Source organism: Tamandua tetradactyla, chromosome 17, assembly GCF_023851605.1.
Source record: "Tamandua tetradactyla isolate mTamTet1 chromosome 17, mTamTet1.pri, whole genome shotgun sequence".
In the NCBI taxonomy this organism is placed as follows: Eukaryota; Metazoa; Chordata; class Mammalia; order Pilosa; family Myrmecophagidae; genus Tamandua; species Tamandua tetradactyla.
The window spans coordinates 57,241,149-57,266,328 of record NC_135343.1 but is presented as its reverse complement, the minus strand read 5'-3'; the positions used below and the strand labels follow the sequence as shown (position 1 = coordinate 57,266,328).

The following is a 25,180-nucleotide window of genomic DNA, read 5'->3' as shown; positions in this document are numbered from 1 at the left end:
TGAATATGATTTTTTCCATATAATTCAATATTATCACGTGCTTCTCTACTTAAAATATATATATATATATATATATATATATATATATATATATATATATAAATATGTTAAAATGGTGGATTATACTGATTGTTGTTTTTTTTTTGGCCAAAAAGTAGTTTATTGGTGGGCACAGACTGGGTGGGGGAAGTGGTGGGAAAGCCTTCACGAGTGCAGAGCCCACCACTTATCCAAGGGCCCGCGATTGGGGATGTATTTGACCCCACAACCATGTGGAATGCGGCGCTTCTCGGCCACCATATCTTCAAATTCATCAACTTGGTAAAGCCCCACTTCTTGGAGATGTGGATTTTCTGGCGGCCAGGGAACTTGAACTTGGCCCTGCGCAGTGCCTCGATCACATGCTCCTTGTTTTGAAGCTTGGCGCGGATGGACATGATGACCTGGCCATGTGGACCCTGGCCACCGTACCCTGGCCACCGTACCCTGGGGCTTTCCGAAGGCACCGCGCATACTTGTCTGGAGCCTAGATTGGGGATGGTACGAGGTCACACAAGATCATCAGCAGGAAAGGGCTGTCTCCAAGGTCCCTTGGGGCAACCCGTACAAGCAACAGGCTGCGTACGCTACTGAGGAGGCTGCTCTCCGCAGCTACTGCACACCGGGCCCCCACAGGGAGAGGGGGACGATCGGCTTAATTGGCTGCGTACTGATTGGTTTTTCAGTAATGAACTAGTCCTGCATTCCTGTAAGAAACCTTATTTGGTCATTATATGTTAATCTTATAAATAGCTCCTCTTTTAGCTATTTCGTCTTTGATGATTTTTGGTAGTTTTTGGTTTTTAAAGAATTGTTCCATTTTCTCTACATTATGGAATCTTTGTTTCTGTTGTGCATTATCTCATTATCTCCTTCATGTCTATGGGAATAATTGTGATACACTTTCCTTTCATTCCTTTATTAGTTTTCTATTGCTGTGAAATCAATTGCCAAAAATATCATGGCTTAAAATATGTAAACTTATTATCTCACAGTATTTCAGAAGTCCAAGCATGACTGAGTTCTCTGCTCAGGGTCTCTCACAAACTGAAATAAGGTGTTTGCTAGACTGCACATCTTTCTGGAGCCTGAGGTCTCCTTTCAAGCTTATGCAATTGTTCGCAGAATTCATTTTCTTAGGAATATAAGATTGAAGCCTCTGTTCTTTTGTGGGTTTTCAGCCCTGGGCCTTTTTCAGCTCCTAGAGGCCTCCTGAAGTTCCTCGGCATGGAGCCTCTTCTTAAAAGTGTGCCAATTCACACTTTTAATCTCTGACCTTTTTTCTCTGTCTGATTTCTGGACGCAGATTTAAGTTTGTGTAATTAGGTCAAGACCAACTAGATTATCTCCCTTTCAGTTAAGTTTAAGTTAACTGATTAGAATCTTTACTTAAATCTGCAAAATAAATTCTGTTCTGTAGCATCACATAATCTGGATAGTGACAGCATAGGCACTGGTTATACTAAACCAAGGAGAGGGAATTATACAATAGGAGAAAGAAAACTTGGGGTCCATCTTAGAATTTTGCCTATCATAATTCCTCTTTTTCCTTTCTGAGCTTTAAAATAAGGATTAATCAATTTTGTTTGTCTTTTCAAAGAACCAGATTTGTCTTAACGTATTTTCTCCGTTGTTTCTAATTTTCAATTGAATTGATTTTTCTTTATTTTATTATTTGCATTTTCTGGTTACTATGGGTTTATTTTGTTATTCTTTTTCTAGTTTCTTAAGTTGCAAGTATAAATTATTGCTGGGAGTTCTTTCTTTTTTCTAATGTGAATATGTAATGTTATGCATTTCCCTTGAATCACTGCTTTACCTGCATCACATAAAACTTGATAAAATGATTCTATGTGTTCATTTTCTCTCAGTTAACAATGATTTTTAGTATCTCTTCAGAATTGCTGTGACCCATGAAAGCATATTTTGTTATTTTTTAAACATTTAAGTGTTTAGGGAGATGTTCCATGATCTTTCAGTAATTCATTTAGAATTTAATTCAAGTATGATCTGAAACATATTTTATATTCTTTCAATTCTTTTAAAATTTGTTAATGTTTGTTTTATGCCCATGATATGTTGCATATTGGTGAATGATTCTTGTGCATCTGAAAAAATGGATATTCAAATGTTTTTGGTGGAGTAGTCTTTAAATATCAATTGGACACATTTGGTTAATGGAGTTATTTTGCATCTCTATTTTCTTGCTTGCTTTCCTTCTTATATTTCTTTTTTTGTTTGTTTGTTTGCCAAAGGAGAATTTAATAAGTTACAAGTTTGCAGTTCTAAGCCTATGGAAATGTCCAAACTAAGGCATCCAGGGAAGATACCTTAAGTTAAAGAAGTTCTGATGCATCCACAACACCTCTGTGAACTGGGTCCATCTAATATTTCTATCTATAATTGAGAAAGATTTGTTGAAATCTCCAATTATAATTATATATTTGTATATTTTTGAGAAAGAATTGTTGAAGTCTCCAATTATAATTATAGACTTGGATATTTTTTATTTCAATTTTACTAGATTTTACTTTGCATATTTTGAAGGTTGGGATTTGACATTTATGATTGTTATAGTTTTTTAATGAGTTAAAACTTTTATTATTGTGTAATAGCTCTCTTTATCCCTGATACATTTCTTTGCACTGAAGTCTGTTTTTTCTTATATTAATAAAGCCAGTCTTGCTTTCTCTTGATTAGTGTTTGCATGGTATATAATTTTACATAATTTTACTTTCAACCTTACTATATAATTACAATTAAAATGAACTTCTTGTAGACAGATTACAGTGGGGTAATTTTTAAAAATTTATTCTGGCATTCCATATTTGATTATTGTGTTTTGGCCATTTACATTTAGTGTATTTATTAATAAGTTTGGATATTATTATTTGTTTTATACTTATTGCCTATTTCCCCCTCTTGACATCTTTTTTTTTTAGAATTTCATTTTAAATTATATATTATAATTTTGGATGCATATTTTTCTTAAGTTCTTATTGATTGCTGCAACATTTTATTGATTGTATGATAACAGTTTCCAGTCTACTTAGAAACAATATTTACCACATTACAGTGAAAGTATAAGCTTTAATAATTTATAGGCCTTTTACCTTTCTACTTTTATGTAATAGTTTTCTTTTATATTGCACCTACATACATTAAAACTCCATCGGCTGGGTGCACAGTAGAATGATCACCTTTCATATTTGATTCCCTGACCATGCACCCCCAAAATAAATAAATAAATAAACTCCATCAGCCATTGTTATAATTTTTCTTTTAAACGCCAAATATTTTTAAGAACACAAGAAAAGGAGTATATTTACTCAGCTATTTACTATTTATCAACTCATCCTTTATGCCTTATATTTTATATTTCTGTTTTGCATCCTTTCTATTCTATCTGATCAATTTTACTTAGCAATTTTTTTTAGATCAGGGCTGCTGAAAACAAATTTTTTAGTTTTCTTTCAGTTGAGAATGACTGTATTTCATCTTTATTGTTGACAGAGATTTTTATTGCATCTAGAATTCTGTGTTGAATTTTCTTTTCAATATTCTTTTGAACTTTCTACCCACATTTTGAAGTTGTTGTACCACTTCTCATTGGTCCTTATAATCTCTGAAGAAAAATCTGCAGTACTTCAAATATTTTCCCCCATTGGTAATATGTTGTTTTTCTCTGTATTTTTTCAAGATGATAATTTAGTTTTCTCAGATTTTAGCAGTCAGTGTGTGAATTTCTAAGACACATCCTGTGTGTGAATTTCTAAGACACATCCTGTCTTATTATGTCTGCTTCTTATTTGGATTTATTTTTTTTTGGCATTCTCTGAGCTTCTTAACTGAATTTGTCAGTTCTTGTCTTTGCTGAAGTTTGGAAGATTTAAATCATTATTTATTCAAATAGTTTTTTTTCAGTACTACTGTTTTTTTTTCTTTCCTACTGGGACCCTGATGACACAAATGTCAGAACTTTTATGCTTGTCCATGGGTCTCTGTTTCATGATTGGATAATTTTTATTACTTTATCTTCAAATTCCTGCTTTACTCTGCTGTCTTTATTTCAATACTGAGTCCAATCAGTGATGGGTTTTATAAATTTTATGTTTTTCAGTTCTAAAATTTACCTTTTTTTCTTATTCATATCCTCTATTTCCTGTGGATATTTTGAGCTTTTTCATTTTTTGAGCGTCCATGACTGCCTGCCTGTGGGATCATTTGTATAATATTAATTTAAAATCTTTGTCAAAAATTCCAGTATCTGTGCAATTACACTGTCAGTATTGATTTTCTCTTCCTATGTTTTATTAAGAGTTCCTTGATTCTTCTTTAGCTGAATAATTTTTGTATTATCTATGGACACTGTAATTATTAATGTTTTATAGTCTGAATTTTATTTAAATCCTAAGGAACGCATTGACATTTTTATGTAGTGCACAATGAACTTGATTAGTTATAGAACACAGGTTCAAACTAGCCTTCTCTGAGTTGTGGTTTCAAATCCAGTTCATTTTCAAGTCCATTGTGTTACTGTTCTGATCTGTCCTTGGTGTGGAGCATTCAGTGGCCAAGCTGGGTCCTTGGTGTCGGTAAATTCTCAAGTTTTCAGTATTCTAATTAGGATCAGATCTGTGATTATAAAGGTTGAGACTATCCCAGAAGTTCAAAAACAATTTTATGAATCTGTTTCCTTGGTATCCACCCTTTCTGTGATTTTCTGCATACTTTATTTCTCCCTGGGACTCCCGTTATCGTCCTTCAATGAGCTACTCTGATCTGCTGCATGTTTGTACTACTGCACATGCACGTAGAATCAAACTGTGAGAGGAAAAATAAAGGAAATAAAAAAAAAACAGCAATAGGGATTTGTTAATTGTAGAGTAAGCTTTTCCCTACAATTTTGTCTCCTTTGGTTCAAATTGCAGCATTTTCCACAAGCTGATATTTTCTTGTGAGCTACAGTAGGAGAAAATTGAAAGAGAGAAAAAGCAGGAATTCAACTTCTCAATGAGCATTAGAAGTTCCTTTTCCCCCTTCTAGATACAGATCTAAAAAACTTCTTTATTTCTGTGCATGTGCCTTGGTGCCCACTTCAGGTTTCAGTTGCACTGCATTCAGGTTAAGGGATACAGGAGAAAAAAAAAAAAACTCACTACCATATCAAGGGTACTTCTAGTCTTCTTCCTTAATGCACCTGCATTTGTTTACATTTCAGACCCCTAAATAATATCTCCATGCATTCAGTGGTAGAGAGAATATAGAATGTGTGTGTGTGTTTTTTTTTTTCAGTCTTAGCCAGAACTGGAATACAATAACCATTTCTATGATACAATTTCACTTAGTATTTGGACTACAGATTTTGTATCTTGCTTGTACCATAAATTATGAAATTCTTCTTTTATTTTTCCTAATTTCTGGTGCCCTGTGTAAAAGTCATCTTTTGCTGGTTTAAGCCCTGAATTTCTTGAATCTTTCTTTACAGATGGTATTAGGTAATGGAATCCCCCAAATTCTTGTCTTTTTCTGTCTCATATAACATTCTTCAAGTATCTGCTAAAAATACAGATGAAATAATGGTCTACAAAGGAGCAACTGTTAGTAAACAGACCTTAAACAACTGAGCTGGAAACCTAACCCAATGTTCAGCCCTAACCAATGAGTTGGTATGGTTACTATAGGCTTAAAAAGGCTTAATATAAGCTTCAGTGCTGTTTCTTCTAGGTGTCATTACATCTTTTCTATTATTTTCTACAAATATATTAAATTTTAATCCAATTTGATAAAGCATGAAATGTTTCTTTCCTTGAGGAATACTGACCTTCAAGCTTAATAAGAGGGAATAGGTGTACTTGTGATAGATATTGCTTAAACTAAGCCTGGATGTCTTGCTACATAGATAATATATAACATTAAGTGGAATATTTATCTCAATTTTTATTTCTCAATTAGAAGGCTCATTGCCTCTCAAGTTGTTTTGAAACCCAATTAATAAAGAAATGTATTCATTCTTCAGCTGCATGGAAAATATTTTAAATGCTTGGGTTGCTGAAAAGGATGCATGGAATTAAATCTTCAAATATAATTTTGTAGAAAGAAAATCATAGCTGAATGACATTTTCATATTCCATTGTTAATGAAAAACATTGTCTATACAACTATAAGAATCTACTATTCCATTTGAGTTCAAGTATGTTATAATGTACTTCCCTTTTAATAACATTTTTTGTCCAAATCTCACTAAGGAAAGTCAATCTGATTTTTTTTTGTCACATGTCATGCAATTAGAGATATTACACTCTGTCAGGTAGAGAGTAAGAAATTTATATGTTCAGAAAAGAATCCGTTAGAAGAATCTAAAGAATACGTTAGAAGAATCAGCAGCAGAATTTGAAGTCTAAAAAATGTGGAATTTGGGTAGATTTTGATTGAAAAGGGTCAAATTCAAATACAGCCAGATAGTATTAAGTGATGGGCTAACTTTCTGTTGAATTTGAATACAATTACAATATTTAATGGTATTTAAATATTGTACAATTATTTCAGAGGGCATTTGGAAATACATTCTACTATTCTGAATTTTTAAGAAAAGCTCTTTCTTTCTTGAGCCCCCATTTACCCTTCTTCCACAGAGAAAGGTGGCAGTGGAATGAGGCAGGTGTCTGATGGAAGTTCTTCAAGTCATGAATCAAATTACTGGTGTTTAAGATGAGTCTCCCAGTATTTTTAAAGTGTTTATTTCCATTAAGCTCTAAATGAGGAGCTTCTTTCTTATTTCCCAAGAAATAGGGTGGAGTTTTTAATGCATAACTTATATAGAAGTCCCTGTGTTTCTATTAAACTTGGGGTAACTGATACATAAAATCATTGTTAACTCAAGATCTCTGAGTCTTTAAGCATTTTGCAAGGTCTTTTTAAATAACATTTAAATTGTATCTTTTAGGTGTTACTAAAATTATTTTCAAATTGCCCATATTTTACCTGCATTTCTGCTCTAATTTCTCTTCTTGTATTTCCAAACAGCTGTTCCTTTCTCATTGAATTGCTCTTATTTTATAAGCATCACTAATGAGCCAGCAAGCAGTCTACTGAATCCCCTCAAGCTGTAATAAATTTGAGGACAGAATTTTGAGATTTACTTTTATTTATAGACCATTTGAATTCTAAATCCAAGATTTTAGCACTTGTAGACACAATGATTGCTGAGTTTTCTCTTACGTATGAAACAAAAACAATAAAACAGTGCTTAGTTTTTCTGTATATATTTGTTCCTATATTATTTTCATAAAAAATAATGGGTATACAAAACTTTTGTAAAATAAAATCAAGACATGCATTCATTCATAGAAACTTTTCATTAATGTGAAAAGTAGCCTGATGACTTCATCTAATGCTTTAAGAGATAATCTTCTTTGTAGATGCACATGTATACACAATAAGCAGTATCTCTCGCTTTGGAATTTTATTGTTAAGCTGTTTATTTGGGTTTTCAAGTCTTCTTAATCTTCCTAATCTCTTATTACATTTATATATCATCCATTCTGGTTTCCCTAATTGGTCTATAAAATCCATTTTAGCATCTCATAGGTAATACCTTTAGAATCATATGCTTTCTATAATCTTCAAATTACCACAGAATTGTTGCCTTTTGACTAGCCACTTAAATTATGTAAAGATTTAATTGTCTAACTTTGAACACCTTCTTCTGGTTCTGAGTCTGAATTGGCAACGTCTTTGAAAGATGCTTTCTGTGATTACATCAGATGCACAACAGATAGCTTAAAGCCAAGAAGAAAGAAGGCCAGCATGCATATTCATTATAAACTTAACCTCTCATGGACATTGAAGGTGAGAGATTGGACATTGAGGGTGAGAGATAATTTTCCCTTTAACCATCTTCTACCATTATATTCCCATTCCATGTGTGGCAAACTGTAGTATAATGCAGGATGATGTGAAGCTTAAATGAACCCACAATGGAATTAGGGCATGGTATAGGAGTGAAAATTTATTGAACAATGAGATTAAGAGATGCTGACTCAAAAATATAAGGAGTATGAAAGCATTTCTCCTGAATTACACTAGAAAAAGCTGGACACACTGAAAATCCATGACTTTTCATGGACACAACAGAAAATTTAAGTGTCAGGACAGCTCATCACAAAATCTGGAGAACAAAGCGCATATAAAGAGTTGTAGCTGAGGCATTCCCATGTGGAACAGAAATTGTTGGTGCCATCAATGCACAGGAATATGTCAGTGGTAACTGTAATAATTTATTGGAGAATGAGTAAGGACCAGGATGAGAATGAGAAATTTTTAGGAGTCTCCAGCATTTTCAATAGATTTATCTCCAAGAATTCTAACAGATTCTCACAGTGAAGATATGAAAAGTATAACCTAATGGCTCTGGTAGGGGAGAAGGTACAGTAATTATTGTGAAATAAACCCAAAGCCTTCTTCATAAGAAAGACCTATACTCCTGGGCCAAAAGATTTTGCTAACTCAGGGCCATATAACTTCACAGTGGAATTTTATAAAACATTCCCAAAACAACTAACAGCAATCTTGCTCCAACTTTTCCAAAAACAAATTGAGGAAGAATAACACTACCTAACTCATTTTATGAAGCTAACAGCACTTTAATATGAAAATCAGGTAAAGATGCTAACAAAACAAAATAAAATAAACAAGCAAACATGCAAAAAAATTGAAAACTAAGGGCCAATCTCCCCAATGAACATAGATGCAAAAACTCTCAACAAGATACTAACATATCAAATACAACAATGCATTAAAAGAATTGTACACCATGAACAAGTGGGGTTTATATCAAGTATCAGGGATGGTTCAACACATGAAAATCAATTACTATAACACAGCACATTATCAAATCAAAAAGGAAAAATTGCATGATCATCTCAATTGGTGCTGAAAAATTATTTGACAAAATCCAATGTCCTTTTCATATAACAATATTTCAAAGAATAGGACTCAAAGTAACTTCCTTATTATGATAAAGGGCATATATGTGGATGTGGAGAAATTAGGACACTTATGCACTGCTAGCGGAATGTACAGTGGTATAGCTGCTATGGAAGTCAGCTTGGCAGTTACTTACGTAACTAAAAATCAAATTGCCCCATGACCTGGCAATACTACTAGTTGGTATATACCCAGAAGAGTTGAAGGCAGTGTCACAGACATTTACACACCGATGTTCACAGTAGCGTTATTCACAATCACCATAAGATGGAAACAATCCAAGCACCTATCAACAGATGAGTGGATTAACAAAATGTGATATATACATAAGATGGGATATTATGCAACAATAAGACGAAATGACATCCTGAAACACATGACAAGATGGACGCTGAGTGAAAGAAGCCATACACAAAAGTAGAGATACTGTATAATTTCACTTTTATGACCACAGTAAAGGTAAAATCAGAGGTTTTAATACAGAATATAGATGACCTAGAGATACACGGAAGCTAGAGATGAGTGAAGGATTAACTAATGAGGTTGAGTTCAAATGTAAGGGAATAGAGAGAAGTGAAGGTGGCTCACTAGTGGGTGTGTAAGTAATATTAACATATTGAAGGGGTACGTGACTGGAAGGTGTTTTGTAGACCCATGTGTACCACCGATTAATACTACAAATACAAATAAGTTCTTGCATGAATTAATTCAAAGACACAAATCTTGTACAAAGGAGTGTATAAGTTTAGGGTATGAGACAAAGCTGCTTTTGTATTCTATGGGCTATGCTTAAAGGAAAACATCAACGGTATCACAGCAACACCAGGGGTAAATAATTGGGGTAGGGACAAAAGTTATAGGGAGGTTTAGATTTCTTATTTGATGGGAGTGTGTTTATTGATGATCTTTCTCTTGGGAACAATGAAATTATCTAAAAAGTAGAGTGTTGATGGGCTATTAACTTTGGACATTATACATTATGTTTAATGAATGGAGGTAGTTGAAGGATGCACTGACTGAGAAATAGATTGGTGAATGATAGTGTAAACATATGATTGAGTATTGTGCTGCTATAAAAAGGAAGGAAGTTGTAACGTGTGCAGTATTGCAAAAGAACCTGTGAGACATTTGGTAAGGCAAAATAAACCAGAAACAAAAGAGCAATTATTTTATGGTCTCATTTAGAAAATACTCATAAGAAAACAAAGACCTAGATTGTAAGATTTTATAGCAACCACGTTTAGTGTGGAGTGGTAATTATTTTTTCTGGATTTTCAGAGGCTGTTTTATATATGTATAACCTGATATTTAGAGATAACAATGAATCTGATTACCTCAGGATTAAGATAATTCAGAATGCGGGGGTAAGAAAGATAATGTCTATATTTAAGAACTTCATCTACTCTTTAAAACCAAAAGAACAAAGGTTTATTTTGTCCAGAACCTAAACTTTCTGTATCACATAATCTAACTCAACCTGTCTGGATAGATCAGTTAAACAATCCAAACACAAGGATCCCAGAATAAGAATGATGGCCATTAATTATGTACTACTTCATGTAATGCCTGGATACATCCCAGAGCATATTAAGCAGTCAATCATAAAACATAGACAAAGTTTCTTGAGGGATGGGAGAAAAAACATGAAACTATAAAACTTTACCACCAGGAACCTACTGATACTGTGTCAAACATTAGGGTCACCCAAATCAATAGGCCAAGTCCTTGATCTCAAGGTTTGCTTTCGTGAAGCATTTGTATGTGGCAGAGAAGCTTAGCTTACCTGTAGGAATGCCTAAGAGCCACCTCTGGAGGACCTCTCTTGTTGGTCAGATGTGACCTCTTTCTCTCTCTAAGCCCAACTCTGTAAGTGAAACCATTGCCCTTCCCAGTACATAGAACATGATGTCCAGGGATGATAGTGTCCCTGGCAGCATGGGCGATGACTCCCAGGGATGAGCTGGGCCTGGAACCATGAGATCAGCAATGCCACCCTGACCAAAAGGGGGAGTTATACAAGAAGGTAGGGTGTAACAAATGAATATGATTGCTGAATCATTATACTGATATTTCTTTTAGGCCCCAGTAACTTAGAGTAACTAGAAGTAAAAACCTATTTTTTTGTTATTGTAATCCATACAAAACTCTGAAATCAGTTTTACAACTAATTGTTGTGATATGCTTTGAAATGTAGAGCTTTTTGGTATATACGTTATTTTTCACAAAAAAATAACAAAACAAGCAAACAAAAAGAATTGTGTTTTGTAGAATGTTAACTTTAAGGTTGATTTAAATAAGATCTTCTTTAGTAATTTAAATATATAAAGTACACAGGAATTATTTTGTTAAGGAAAAAGAGAATACTTTTCCCCTAAAGTAAAATGACTGATTATGTAGAATGAGAAACAGGAATATGTAGGACAAAATGGATGGATATGGAAAATTTTAGAAGTCTTTTTGGAAGTGAACTTTATTGGCTTTGGTTAAGGTTGGCTAAGATTTTATAGTTTTATAAGATTTTTAATAGTTTTCTTATCAGGTGCATCTTCATGCAAAAGAAAAGTCTGGTTTACACCCTGTTAAAATGGCAATGTTTTCTTAGATTATTTGTTTTGTCTTAGTGAGAAGCTATAAAAGGTGTTTAACCCTTTGAGTAATCTGCTTAGATGACAAAGATTCTATGTCTTATCAGACCAATATAATTATTGATGTGTATGCTGACCATCTCCTTCCTTATTATTTTAGACAATGCTGCTTCACACTAAAAATATATATATCTTTTTAAAATCTCATTAACTCCTCTATTCACTTTCCAACTTTTACTTCACCTTGATTAAATAAAGCCCAACAAAAAAAGTATAGAGATGAAAATTTTAACACACAAACAAAAGCTGAGAGAATTTGTTAGCAAGAGACCAGGCTTGCAAGGAATACTAAAAGGAGTATTGTTGGCTGAAAGAATATTAAAAAAAAAAAAAAAAAACAGGAAAGAAATGTCTGAAGGAAAGCACAGAAGTTAAGAGTATTAGTAAAGGTAACTTACAAGGTGAAGAGAGAGAATGGGAAATATTATATAGATCTGACTAATCAAAGCCAAAGGATAAGATGGTAGATACAAGAACTGCCTTTACTGTAATAACTTTAAATGTTAATGGACGAAGCTCATGAATTAAAAGATACATATGGCAGATGGACTTAAAAATATGACCCATCTTTATGCTATTTATAAAAGACTCATCTTAGACCTAAGGATACAAATAGATTGAAAGTGAAAGGATGGAAAAAGATGTTCCAAACAAGCTATAATCAAAAGGGAGAAGGAGTAACTACACTAATATCAGACAAAGTAGATTTTAAATGCAAAGAGGTCATAAGAGACAAGGAAGGACACTTACATATCAACAAGAGTAACATTTCACCAAGAAGAAATAGCAATTGTAAACATTTATACACCCAATCAAGGAGCTCCAGAGTGCATTAGGCATACATTAGGAAAACTGAAGTGAGCAATAGTTGTTTCAAAAATCAAAGGGAAAAAAAAACAAAGAGGGAAAATTTAATACCCCACCCTTCTGTAGACAGAACAAGCAGATATAACATCAATAAGGAAATAGAGAATGTAAAAAAAATTGATAAATGAATTAGACCTAATAGACTTATATAAATCAGTACACCTCAAAACACGAGGATATATATTCTTTTCTAGTGCTCCTGGAACATTCTCAAGGGTAGATCATATGCTGGGATGCAAAACAGGTCTTAATAAATTCAAAAAAGATTGAAATTATTCATAGTCCTTTTTCTGACCATAATGGAATAAAGCTAGAAATCAGTAACTAACAACAACAACAAAAAAACACACAGAATTTTCAAAAATATACGGACATTAAATAATACACCCATAAATGATCAGGGGCGTCAAAGAAGAAGCTGAAAGAGAAATCAGTAAATATCTGGAGAGGAATGAAAATGAGAACACAGAATACCAGAACTTATGGGAAGTGGCAAAGGCAGTGTTAAGAGGGAAATTTATTGCCTTAAATTCCTAATTAAATTACTAGAGAAAAAATTGAGGACTTTACTACTCACTTGGAGGAACTAGAGGAAGAACAGCAAAGTAGTCCTAAAGGTTAGAAGGAGAGAAATAACAAAGATTAAATAAGAAATAAATGAATTGTAGAAGAAATAGAAACAATAGACAGAATCAATAAAACCAAAGCTTGGTTCTTTCAGAAAATCAATACTATCAACTTAGTCTTAGCTATGCTGTCAAAGAAAAAAAGAAGAGGATACAAATTAAAAAAATCAGAAATGAAAGGATAAATAAAAAAAAAAGTTTTTTCTGCCCTGAAGAAATAAAAAAAAAAATCATAAGATGATATTATGAACACCTATATGCCAGCAAACTAGAGAACTTAGATGAAGTGGAAAAATTCCTAGAAACACATGAACAACCAACACTGACTCAAGAAGAAAAACCCAATTGCAAGTAAAGAGAATCAATCAATCATCAAAAATCTTCCAATAAAGAAAAGTCAACAACCAAATGGCATAACAGAGAAATTTTACCAAACATTCCAAAAAGAACTAACTCCATTCCTGCTCAAACACTTCAAAAAAATTGAGGAAAAAGGAAAACTACCTATCTCATTTTATCAAGCTAATATCTCCCTAATACCAAAAAAAAACAGATAAAGATAGTATAAGGAAGGAAGACTATTGGTTAATCTCCCTAATGAATATAGGTGTAAAAATACCCAACAAAATATTTGCAAATTGAATCCAATGACATATTGAAAGATTTATACATCACAATCAAGTGGGGTTTATTCCAGGCATGCAAGGGTGTTCAATACACAAAAAAGTCAGTGTAATACACTGCATTAACAAATTGAAAGTGACAAATCTCATAATCATCTCAATCAATGCTGAAAAAGCATTTGACAAAACTCAACATCCTTTTCTGATAAAAAAAAAAACTCTTCAAAACTTAGGAATCAAAGGGAATGTCTTCATTGTGATAAAGGGCATATATAAAAACCTACAGCCAACATCATACTCAACAAGGAGAGATTGAAAGCCTTTCTCCTGAGATTGTGAGTAAGACAAGGACGCCCACTGACACCATTCTCATTTAATACTGTGCTACACTTTTTTGCTAGAGAAATCAGGCAAGAGAGATAAACAAAAAGCATTTAGACCAGAAAGGAAGTGGTAAAGCTTTCATCATTTGCATGACATGATTATAAACTTGGAAAATCCTGAGAAATCTATGACAAAGCTACTCAGGCTAATAAGCAAATTCAGCAAAGTGGCAAGATACAGGATCAATGTGCAAAAATCAGTAATGTTCTATTCGCAAGTAATGACCTGTGCCAGTTTGAATCTGTGGAAAGCCATGTCTTTGGTTCTTGTTCAATATTGCTGGCTGGGAGCATTCTGATTGCTCCCATGGACATGTGACCCACACAATTGTAGGTGGTAACTTTTGATCAAATAGCTTCCATGGAGTTGTGACTTCACCCATTCATCCTTTAAAAGAGGAAACATTTTGGAGAGAATCCCTTTTTTAGAGCCAAGAGAAAGGCACAGTAGAGCCGAGCAGAGCCACGAGGTCAGAAGATACACAGAGTCCCTCAGCCAGTGACCTTTGGAGATGAAGAAGAATGCTTCCACAGGAGCTTCATGAAACAAGAAGCCCGGCAAGCAAGACTGCCACCATGTTCACCGCATGGCTTCCCAGTTGAGAGAGATCTGCTGAACCCATTGGTCTTTCTTGAGTGAATTCTTTTATAGAGTTGCTTTAACTGGGAGATGTTCTTGGCCTTAGAACTGTAAACTAGCAAATTATTGAATTCCCTTTTTAAAAAGCCATTCCATTTCTGGTATATTGCATTCCAGCAGCTAGCAAAATAGAATATGACCTAACTAAAGAGACAAGAAACAAGTTCCATTCACAATAGCAACTAAAAGAATCAAGAATCCAGGAATAAACTTAATCAGGGATGTGAAGGACTTGTAAACAGAAAACTATAAAACATTGCTAAAGGAAATCAAAGAAGATCTTAATAAGTGGAAAGACATTCCTTTTTTATTGATCAGAAAGCTAAATATCATTAAGATGTTAATGCTACCCAAATTGATTTATAGATTCAATGCTTATAGCAACCAAAATTCCAACAACCTGACTTCAAGACTTGGAAAAGCTAGTTATCAAATTTACTTGGAAGGGAAAGAGACATCAAATAGCCAAAAATATCTAATAAAATAATGAAATGGGATCACTTACACTTCCTGAATTTAAAACTATTATTAAGTGACACTGGTTAAAAGAGCATGGTATTGGCACAAAGATAGACATTTTGATCAATGGAATCAAATTGAGAATTTGGAAATACACCCTGAGATCTATGGTCAATTGATATTCAACAAGACCCCAAAACCACTGAACTGGGACAGAATAACAGTCTTTTCAATAAATGGGGCTAAGAGAATTGGATATCCATAGACAGTAATGAAAGCTGAATCCTACTTCACACCTTATACAAAAATTAGCTCAAAGTGGATTACAGACCTGAATTTAGGAGCCAGTATTATAAAACTCCTAGAAGAAAATATAGGAAAACTTCAACACCTAGTAATAAGAGGTAACTTCTTTGACCTTACACCCAAAGCACAAGCAACAAAAGAAAACATAGATAAATGGGAGCTCCGCAAAATCAAATATTTCTGTGCTTCAAAGGATGTTGTTAAGAAGGTGAGGAGGTAGCCAAAGAACTGGGCAGAAATATTTGGATACCATGTATCTGATAAGAGTCTGATATCCAGTATATATAAAAAAATCATACAACTCAACAACAAAAGAAAAAACAACCATTTTATAAAATGGGCAAAATATATGAATAGGCATTTTTCCAAAGAAAAAATACAAATGGCTAAAAAGCATATGGAAATGTTCATCTTCATTAGCTATAAGGGAAATACAAATCAAAATAACAATGAGAAATCATCTCACACCTACAAGAATGGCTACCATTAAGCTGGAAACTATAAATGTTGGCAAGGATGTGGAGAAATTGTAACATGTATTCACTGCTGGTGAGAATGTATAATGATACAGCTATTATGAAAGACAATTTGGCATTTCCTCAGAAAACTAAACATTGCATTGCCCCATGACCTGGCATACCACTACTCAGTATATACCAAGAAGAGCTGAAAGCTTTGTAATCAACAGACATACACCAATGGTGACATTATTTACAATTGCCAAAAGATAGTAACAACCCAAGTATCCCTAACTACAAGTGAATAAACAAAACATGGTATATATAAACAATGGAATATTATATTGCAGTAAGAAAAAATGAGGTTCTGAAACATATGATAACATGGATGAACCTTGAGGACCTGATGCTGAGTGAAATAACCCAGACACAAAAGTTAGATATGGTATGATTTCACTAATATGACCCCCCTGGATAAGGTAAACTCAAAGTCTTAAAATGTAGAATGCAGTGGACTTAGAGATAGAGAAAAGCTAGAAAAGAAGAAATAATGATGTAATATACACAGACTAGTCAATGAAATGAAACTTAAAAGAATGGGAATGATTAGAGATGATGCTAGTTTAGTAGTGATTTATAAATACTAGTGCCGTGTTGAAGGAGAATATGATTGAAAACATTGTTTAAAGCCATGACCCCACCCATTAGCATGCACTACAAATATAAAGTCTTGCATGAACTATTTCAAAGGTATGACATTTGTACAATGAATTAATAAGAAAGGGTTATGTAGGAAAAATCAGCTATTCTATACTATGGTCTATATTTAACAGTTATATATCACTAGTATCACAACAATACTCAGGGTAAATAACTGGGCGGTGTGCCAGTTTGAAAGTACTATGTATTCCAGAAAATCATGTTTTCTGTTCGACCTTGGGGAGCAATTGTTTCTTTTAATCCTGATTCAACACTAAAATTGGAGGCTTTTGATGAGATTATCTCCAGGGAGATTAGTTTACTAGAGTCTTTAAAAGGGGAACATTTTGGAGAGACCTCAGAAATGACAGAGCTGACAGAAACTTCACAACAGAGCTGACACAGACGCCAACACTTGGAGATCAGAGACTGAGATGTTTTGGGATGCTGGGGGCCCAGCAGAGGTTGCCATGAGATGTCAAACAAGCCAGAACCTGGAGAGAGCCAAGGAAAGCCAAGAGATGAAAGTCAGTCCCAGAGAAGCAAAGTGAGGAACCCCCACAGGAACAGAGGCTGAAGGCATGGAGCCCCAGGAGCAAGAGAACAGCAGATGGAAGCAATGTGACTTCCCAGCTGACAGAGGTGTTCCTGACCCATGAGTCTTTATTGAATGAAGGTAATCTCTTGGTGCGTTAATTTGGACAATTTCATTTCCTTACAAATGTGTACTTTTAACTTATTAAATTCCCTTTTATAAATTGTTCCATTTTCTGGTATAATGCATTCTGGATGCTTACAAACTAGTACAGGGGGGAACAAAAGTTAAGCGGAATTTAGGATTTTCTCTTTGGTGTGGGTGTATCTGTTATTTTTCTCTTTGAAGCAATGAACATCTTCTAAAATTTAAATCGATAATGATAGTAGAACTAAGTGAGGAGACTGAAACATTGTTTATTTTGGATAGTATATACACTGTATAAATATATCTCAACAAAATAGGCAGATTCAAAATGAATAAACAAGAAGATTCAAGTGCTAGAGAAAATGTGGAGAGAGAAGAATAGTTATTCAATGCCAATAGGGTAGCAGAATGGGGTGGCCCCTCCAGAATATAATGTAGTGGATCTACAGGAGGCTAAAGATAGGGTCGTCATATGATTAGCAATCCCATTAATGGGAATCTACTCAAAAAAATTGAAAGCAGTGACTTGAATAGACATTTGCACACTGGTGTACTATTCATGAATAATATCACCAATGGATGGAGGTGGCCAAAGGGTACATTGACTGAGAAGCAGAGGGTGAGCTGTGGCGTACACATATGATGAAACATTGTGTGGCTACAGAAAGGAACAAAGTCATGATGCGTGCAACAAGGTGAATGAACCATGAGGACACCATGTTGAGCAAAATAAGCCAGAAACAAAAGGAAAAGTAATGCATGACCTCTTTTAGAAAATAATTATAAGAAAATTGGGACCTAGATTGTAAGCTTTTACAGCAATAACATTTATTCCTGAGCTCTTTTGTGTTATTATTAAATTCTGAGATGCTGTGCTGGATGCATATTACCTGCTATTTTACTGGAACTTTGGATACCTACGTGACACTTAAGACTCAGAGTAAGAGATCTGCAGCTCTGAAAGTCAGCATTCCTACACAAAGCAACTGTTAGAGAAGCTTGAACAAAGAGATTAGGCTTCAATTAGAGGTAGGAACAAAGCTGATTTGTTTGGGAATAAGGTAAATCAGAATACAATAAAGGATGATATTGTCTATATTTTAGAACTTCACCTACTTTATGAGATCAAAAGAGGAGAAGTTCATGTTATGCAAAACCTAAACTTTCTGTAGCACACAATCTAACCTAAACTATCCTGCCTGTTCAATTAAATAACCCAAACACCTGGAATCTAGAGTTGGGAATAATGCCTTGCAATTCTGTATAGCTTAATGTAATACCCAGATACATTACAGAGTATGTTGGGCAGATAATTAAAAACTATTGGCAAAATCACTTGAAGAACTGGAAAAAAATATGGAACTATGAAACTTTTCCATCTGGGAAACTCCTGATTCTCAATCAAACACTAGACTCTCAACTTCACCTTGAAGTTGAAGTTGAAAGTTGAAGTTCTTATGAAATTTATTTCTGTAACAGAGAAGGTAAGCCTACCTATAATTATGCCTGAGAGTTACTTCCAGAGAATCTCTTTTGTTGCTTAGTTGTGGCCTCTCTCTGTCTAACATGGCAACATGGGACATGACTCCCAAGGATGAGCCTGCCTCTGGCACCATAAGTTCTAAAATGCCTCCCTGACCAAAAAAGGGAAAATAAACAACAAAATTGAGTAACAGTGGCTAAGAGATTTCAAATAGAGTTGAGAGGCTATCCTGGAGATTACACATTCAAGCTTCAACTAGATGGTTCTTAGGCCAGATAAATCCTGAAACTCAGAGTTACCAGTCTGTCAAAGAGCAACAACCAGTTGAATCCTTCTTACCCCGTAAGGGTGACATCCCTTTTCAACTTGAAGAAGTTAGAATGGTTGTTGCCCAAATATCCCTAAAGATGGGGAGAAGGAACAAAGGAGTAGGAAAAATAGTAACAGAGAAGATAGGATTTAACAAGTGAGTGTGACTACTGAATCATTATTTTAATACTTTTTTATAGTCTCCAGTGTTTTGTAGCAACTAGAAAGAAATACCTGAAATTATGGACCTGTAGCCCTTACCATGCTTTGAATTTATCTTATAACAACTTGTTAAAATACACTTTGAAATTTATCACTTCTTTTTATATATGTTATATTTCACAATAAATAGAACTGCATAACAATTTCAAAAAAATGTACTATAAATTTAATTGATATACCCAAAGGAAAAGAAAAAAAGAATGTAACAGAAGAAATAGTTGAATTAATGATGGCAGAGAACTTTCCAAAATTAATGATGAACATTAAACTAGCAATCCAGGGAGTTCAGGGAACACTGAGCAGGATACATACCAAACAAAACCACAGCTAGGCTAATTATATTCAAACAGCAGAAAATCAGAGATACAGAGCATATCTTGAAAGAAGCCAGAGGGGGGAAATTCTTACCTATAGAAGCACAAGTGTAAGAATTACAGATTACTTATCAGCAGAAATCAAGCAAGCCACAAGTGAAGAGAGTGAAATATTTAGTGTTGAAAGAAAAATAATAACCCTTTCTAGAATTGTACCATCCACGAAAATCATTCCTTATTGTGTCAGAGGAAAAAAGCTTTTTCTCAGGCCTATAAACTGAGGTAAGTTATCTCCAACACACCTGCTCTGCAAAAAACATTCAAAGAAGTACTTTCATCAGAAGATAATTTTATATAGGTCAGAAATTTATACCTACATTTTTTTTTATGCTGTATGCAGGGGGTCATATTTTATTCTGTTTCTATATGAATATCCCCTTATTGAAGTACCATTTGTTGAATGTTTATTAGTTTGGTTTTTTGTTTGTTTTGCTTTGTTTGCTTATTTGGGAAGTACTTGGACCAGGAATAGAACCCTGGTATCCCACATGGTAGGCGAGAATTCTACTACTGAACTACCTTTGCACACCCGAATCTACATTTTTTTAAAGAAAGAAAGTTTCAGAGAAGGAATAAATAAAGGTAAAGCAAAATGATTTATTTTTTTATTCTTAATTCGTCTAAATTATATGTGTTGAAATGAACAATATTAACAAAATATTATGGAATTATAGCATACTGTTCATACAAATGAATAGCAGTTGGGTCTAAGGGATGGGAGGCACAACTAGGGATCCCCTACTATCAGGTAACTACGGTATCTGTGAGGTTGAAGGAATATGATATTATTTTGAAGACAGACTTACATTAGTTAAAATATGTAATGTAGATTCTAGAGCAACCATTAAAAAGTTAAAAAATAATTGAAACTGATACACTAAGAAAGGAGATAAAATACAAATATATAAATGTTTAATTAAAATTAGAGAACACAGGAAAAACAGAAGGGAAAAAGAAATAATACAAATACAGACAAAAATTTAATGAATAGAAAATAATTACATGACAAGTATTAATCCAACTATACAAATATCACTTCAAATGTGAATGAATTAAATACAGCTGTTAAAAGGCAAACATTGCTAGAGTGGATTAAAAAAGGAAGACCTATCTCTATTCTGTCTACAAAGAAACCCAAGTTAAATATATAAACTCAGACTGTTTCAAAGTAAATATATGGAGAAAGATACAGCATGCTAACATTTATTGATAGAATGATGGGGTGGTTAGATTAATTTCGTAGTAGGCAGAGTTCAGAACAAGGAAGATTATCAGGGATAATGAAATGCATTTCATAAGGAAAAAGAGGTCATTCTCCAAAAAGATATAACAATCCTAAATGTGTATGCACCTAAAAACTTACAAATGTTGGGCAAAAAATCTGAGACAATAAACAAAACTGCATGGAGAAATAGAAAAATCCCCTTTTCCATAGGAAAAGCCAATTACCTCTTTCAGTAATTGATAGATGAAACTAACAAAATCAGTAAGAATATATTTCAGCAGAATATAAACTCTTGTCGATGTCAAAAAAGGACACACCAAGTGTATTAGTTAGGGTTCTCTAGAGAAACAGAATCAACAGGGAACACTTGCAAATATAAAATTTATGAAAGTGTCTCATGTGACCGTAGGAATGCAGAGTCCAAAATCCACAGGGCAGGCTGTGAAGTCGATGACTCCAATGGATGGCCTGGATGAACTCCACAGGAGAGGCTCACCAGCCAAAGCAGGAATGCAACCTGTCTCCTCTGAGTCCTCCTTAAAAGGCTTCCCATGATTGCATTTAGCATCACTAATTGCAGAAGACACTCCCCTTTGGCTGATTACAAATGGAATCAGCTGTGGATGTGGCTGACGTGATTATGACCTAATCCTATGAAATGTCCTCATTGCAACAGAAAGGCCAGCGCTTGCCCAATCAAATGAACAGGTACCACAACTTGGCCAAGTTGACACCTGTCCCTAACCATGACACCAAGATAGACCATGTTCTGGGCCATGAAGCATGCATTATCACATTTAAAGCAGTCAATACATAGATTAGTAAAGAAGAAAGATCTAAGGCACAGAACTTAGCTTCCACTTGAAGACTCTAGAGAAAGATGAGCAATTTAAACTTTTAGCAAGCAGTGTAAAAGAAATAATAAAATTCAGAGCAGTTTACTTATCTGTAAATGAATTGTTTATAATATTTATCTCTACAACTTTGTTCAATAATCATGTATATAGACAAACAATACTCACATGTATACTTCATATAATGAAATATTCAATGTTACAGTTAATTCCATTAAAATAATTACAGTTTCCAAGATTATAAGTGAACATCTAACAGAAAGGGCAATTGAAACTACCAAACTCACTGTATTAATCTTTATTACTTCTGACTGCAACAGTGCATAGCAATTAGTGCTAAAAGGACAACAATCTTAAGATTATTAAAACATGGCCCAAGAAGTGGGAAATCTGGGTATAAATGTGATACTGCTATTATCTAGCTATAAAAACTCGGACAACTATATCTCCCTCTAATGTAAAACTTGTTTGATCACCAAACATCAAAAATCTTTTTGACAAAACCAAAAGGAAAAACAACCTTTTTTCCAGTATTTTGCAGTATTTAGGGTCTTATACGGCACAAGTTCTCGAAGTGGGCTCTGGGAATTGTGACCTTTCCCAGGGGCTCTGTGGGACATTTCATGAACTCTATGAAGTCAGGCTTCTTCATAGTGAGTTCTTAAACACTAATGTCTCCTGTTCCTTTTTTAGTGGTTTTCCAGAGATTATCTATATCCTATATAAATAAAATATCTCAGGGGTCCATAATGTTTTTTAAAAGATGTAAAGACTCTTGAGACCAAAAAGATTGGCAACCACTGGCATGAAGCATGGATCCTGAAAATGCACTTCACCCAGAGGGTGTCACTGGAGATTTCTCCCAAAGTTACTTTACATGCCCTGTCCCTTCTATCTCAGGGATACAGACCAGGGTTGTGAGTTGGTCATGCATCCCATTTGATAGTGATGGATACCATTCCAGTAGATAGTGATGATGGCAAGAGAAATCAAGTTCAACATCTGGGTTGATGCTATTTTTGAAAATCGACCCCATCTCATAGAAGTCCAAGAGTATGATGTTTTGGTTTACCAGTCACTGAAAACTCTGTTCTCCTACCTCCCATTGCTGGAAAATGAAAATTCCAGTATGTTGGTGTCCAAATAGAGGATGGTTGGTGTTCAGCGTGGCAAAGATTAATTCCTCTAAATTGACAGTGTGACATACCCACCTGACACAACTCTAACAACATGTTTCCCACTCACATTCTGTTAAGTTTTCTTGAATGGGAGGGAGAAGTGCGGGTGTAGCTAATGGGCTGAGAATTCCACATTGGAGTGTTGCCTGGGAGCATCATCTCTTGTGCCTTATCAAAAATTCAAACTCTTCCTCTGGGCAACTAGGAAGAATGGTCAGGCAGAAAGTTTCTAAAGGAGAGTGAAGATGGCTGGGAGCCAGATTAGGGGTCAAGACTTTCAATATAAACTGTAGAGATCACGAACTTTAGTTGCTGCAAGGAGATGTTTTCAAGAAAGGAAGTAAAGTTTCTCTGAACAATAAAAAAAATACACCCTCAAACCTTTCCCTATATATGTTGAGCATTTAGTGGTGGCTTTTTATAAACCTAGAAAATCAACGTCATAATTAAAGTCAACTACTTGGCTTCAGAGATTATAAATAAGTCACAGATAAAACTCAAAATCCCCTAATGACCTGCAGAATCTGTTCTAGATTTTATACATGCTATTTTATGCAAACCTGTGTTTAAAAAAAAAGTTTATATATGCATATTTAATATTATTGGTAGTATAAATTAATAGAAAGCACATTTTTGAAGCATTAAAAGGGAATTCAAAGCTATTTACATCTTTTATCTTTAGTCAAAGACTTTATTCAAAAGGGGAAATAACTGGTGAACAAGTTGGATTTTGTAGGCTTATTTTGTTTCCTCATATTAATACACATAACTCAATATTTCATTGTTTAATTATAAAAATTTTATGAAGGGTCCCTTGGTAAATAGTGGGTTTATATATTTTGGGATTTGGTCCTCATTATCACTGATTAATCATGTTTTAGCATATTTTCACATGTGCTATAATGGGAAATTGCTCTTACATGTAAACAGGATCTCAAACTACTGTTAAAATCACCATACACAGAATTTAGTAGTGCCATAAAGCAAGCCCTGCTATTGCATAGGCTCTCGGGTACAATGCAGAAAGCTTTTAACCTCTGGCTGTAGTACAAAAAACAGCTTGACAACTTTTTCCAAAGCTGGACATTTGGAGCAGATATCCTTATCCACCCCAGGTGTCTTAGCTTGCCGGAATTGCCATTACAAATACTACAAATGCATTGTCTTAAAGAATGGGAGTTTATTGGCTCATGGTTTTCAGGCTAAGAGAATTCCAAATCTGCATATCAGCAAGGCTTGTTTTCTCACTGAACCGTGAACTTCTGGTGCTGTTTCAGGCAATCATTGGGGTTCTTTTGGTTCACTCTTCACAGGGAGATACTCTTTCCTTTCTCTTCTTATTTCCTACTGACTTCCTACTTTTCCCTCTGGCCTTTTCCATATAAAGTTTCCAGTAATCTGGGTTAAGACCCAGCCTGCTTCTATTTATCCACCTTAACTAAATATAACATTTTCAAAAATATTTACAATGGGCTCAAACATACTAGTACATGGATTGAGATTAAAAACACATTTACATTTTAGTGCATAATTCGATTTACCATTCTGTTTCAGTTTGCTAAAGGTGCTGGAATGAAATATACCAGAAATACACTGGCTTTAAAAATGGAGACTTATTAGTTTACGAATTTACAGTTCTTAAACTATGAATATGTCCAAAGTAAGGCACCAAGAGGAAGATACCTTCTCTAATGAAAGGCTGATGGCATCCAGGATTTCTCTGTCACGTGGGCAGGCACCCAACTGGTATCTGTGTATCCTTCTCTCTCAGGTTTCATTGCCCTCAGGTTCTGCTTCCAGTAGCTTTCTCTCTGAGAATCTGTGGGTTCTCTTTCAGCATCTCTGGGGTGTTTCTCTCTAAGCTTTCTTCCTCTGTGTTTTTGCCTTTTATCCTCTCATAAAGGGTTCCAGTAAAGGATTAAGGCCTATCTTGAATTGGGTGGGTTACAGCTCAACTGAAAGAACTTAACCAAAACACCCCTTCCCCAACAATAGTTCTGCATCTACAAGAATGGATCAAAAGACCATGGCTTTTTCTGGAGTACATCACAGCCCCAATCTACCACACATTCTAGGTAAGGTTTAAAACTCAACCCTTAAATTTCCATAGCATTTTTCAA

At 34.4% G+C, this 25,180-nt stretch overlaps 1 non-coding gene across 1 annotated transcript; it reads right to left on the bottom strand.

Moving 5' to 3' along the window:
* Window positions 1–573: 573 nt before the first annotated feature.
* Window positions 574–708, bottom strand: LOC143661814 (small nucleolar RNA SNORA70). Its single transcript, XR_013164860.1, has one exon. It is a non-coding gene; the product is annotated as a small nucleolar RNA SNORA70 (small nucleolar RNA).
* Window positions 709–25,180: the final 24,472 nt, after the last annotated feature.